The following is a 2632-nucleotide window of genomic DNA, read 5'->3' as shown; positions in this document are numbered from 1 at the left end:
TCTGTTCGTTCTCTGTGAGCCACCAGCCCTGGGTGAGAGGGACAGAAGCCGTGGGAGTGAGGGTTCACATGGGATCACATAAGAGTTGCAGTGGGTGCAGAGATGGTACCCACACTACCCTACCTGAGCCCCTGGTAATTTAGAGCTGCTCAGAGTGGGGTGCAGCCCAGGAAACAAAGGCTTACAGAGAGCCCATGCCTCCTCCACGCAGAGCACTCACATAGGTGGAAGACGGGGAGATGAGTCCAGTGCTTTCCCAAACTTCATATATATATTTACTTGTAGATGGACACAATATCTTTATTTTGTTTTATTTATTTATATCCGGTGCTAAGGCAAGTACTCTACCACTTGCCACAACCTCAGCCCCTCCAAAACTTTTAATAGCAAAGCTCTTAAAAAAAAAAAAGATCTTACTATAAGTAATTAGGAAACATAAGTTGAATTTTATAGTTAATTATGAAATTAACTGAGGACAAAGAAGCCATCTGATTTTTTTAAAAAATGCCCAGTCAGGGGTTTTGTGTGATAGTTGCATTTCTGTCAAAGGCAGCATCTAATTTATTATTGTGTTTGGTGGCACAGTATTGAGGAAATCCTGATCCACACAGATAAGCAGTTCCAGAATTGTGCTTGAACACCGTGTGAGTGGATCCCTTCACACTCTTTCCATGGAGAGGCGGCCACCTTGGCCCTCTCCTTGCTTCTCATTTAAAGCAGATGGCTCTGCAGAGACCTGGACTCTTCACTCAAGTTGATAGGAGAAGTTTTATTCCAAAGTCCTCCCCCGAAGGAGCTAAGCTGGCTGCAGAATTTAATACCTCCGTGGTCGCTAACATCTTCGACTTCCATTGAAGTTTTTAAAAGCATTGCTAAAAATCAAATGGAAGGTTCTGGACTCCCCATGCACTTCCCTTATTCCCTGGAGTTCCTGGAAGCGCAAGAATGGGAGAACAGCCAATCTGATCCAGCCAGCATCCTACATCTGTGAGGAAGTGGACCCACAAAAGTGCAGCAGCTGGGCTGGAGCTCAGGTCTCTTGACTTCCTGGGTTTTTCCCTAAGGTGCCACCCCACACACAAAGCAGCCCTTGCTTCCTCTCGTCCTTACACATTCTGGCCTATGAGTCTCCTCGCATTTCCCATAGGGGTCCTCAAGCAGGAGCCTGTCTGCAGCTGAACTATTTGACAAATGTTTTTCCCAAGCAGCTGCCAGACCCTGACTCAGTTGTATTGCAGCCTCCACTTCACACACTGTCAACTCTGGCAGGTCTTGGTCTCCTGGGCCTCGATCTTACTGGGGGATGGAGCCCAAAAGGCTTTGCAGGGCCTGCGGTAAAAAAGCCAAGACTCTAAAGAAAGCTCTAGATTCTACAATTCTGGTAGAAGGCTACTCTCCTCTCTAGCCTCACTAGAGAGGAGTTTTGTTGTTGGGGTTTTGTTGTTGTTGTTTTGTTTTTTGTTTTGGTACTGGGGATTGAACCCAGAAGCACTTTGCCACTGAGCCATATATATATATTAATCCTCCTGCCTCAGCCTCCTGAGTCACTGGCATTACAGTTTTGGGTCACCATGCCCAGCTCTAGTGGGACTTTTTATGTGTGTGGTGGGGTACTGGGGATTGAACCCAGGGGTGCTAGCCACTGAACTACATCCCCACGCCTTGTTATTTTTTGAGACAGGGTCTTGCTAAGTTGCTGAGGGCCTGGCTAAATTCTGAGTCTGGCCTGGAAGCTGGGATCCTCTTGCCTCAGCCTGCTGAGTTGCAAGATTACAGGAGAGTGCCACCCTGCATGGTCTTGTGGGACTCTTGGTACCTTACCCGCTCCTCATATGATACCAGTGATTAATAGAATTACATTTTAAACAGACATCAGCCTTTTCCTTGGGAAGAAACTCTATTCCTGGGAGTAGAGGTGGTGATGGAACTAGAAGGTCTATTCCAAAGGTCCAAGCTTTAGACATTCCAGGCAGCTCTGCTAATTGTTGAGGGTCCTGCCTGTGTAATTCTGCCCCAGCCCCACTGGGGATTGAACCCAGGGATGCTCTACCACTGAGCTACATCTCCAGCCCTATTTTTTATTTTGAGACAGAGTTTGGGTAAGTTACCTAGGCAGGCCTGGAACTTGGGATCCTCTTACCTCAGCCTCTAAAGCACTGGGATTGCAGGTGTGTGCCACCTGGCCAGGCCTGGCTATGTAATTCCTGGATGTAATTTCCCAGGCCTGTTCCCACTCTGGAGACCCACCTGTTTTGTGTTTTGTTTTCATTAATGTGGATTGGAAGGGTACAAGTTGTGGCTTCCTCCCTGGGACCTCTAGAGCAGTAGAAACATGAAAGAACCACACATAGTTTTAAACACTTGCTATGCTTGTAATCCCATCTGCTTGGGAGGCTGAGGCAGGAGGATCGTGAGTTCAAGGCCAGCATCAGTAACTTAGGGAGACCCTTTCTCAAAAAATAAAAAAAGGTTTGGGCATGTAGCTCAGTGGTAGACCACCCTTGGAATCAATCCCTAGTATTAAAAAATAAAGAAAAATAAAATTAAAAAGGGCTGGAAATGTAGTTCAGGGATAGAGTGCCCCTGGGTTCAATCTCCAGTAAGGGGGGGGCGGGGGGAGCCGGGTGAGTAC

This window comes from Ictidomys tridecemlineatus, chromosome 14 (genome assembly GCF_052094955.1).
Source record: "Ictidomys tridecemlineatus isolate mIctTri1 chromosome 14, mIctTri1.hap1, whole genome shotgun sequence".
NCBI classification, from domain to species: Eukaryota; Metazoa; Chordata; class Mammalia; order Rodentia; family Sciuridae; genus Ictidomys; species Ictidomys tridecemlineatus.
Note: the sequence above shows the minus strand (reverse complement) of the source record.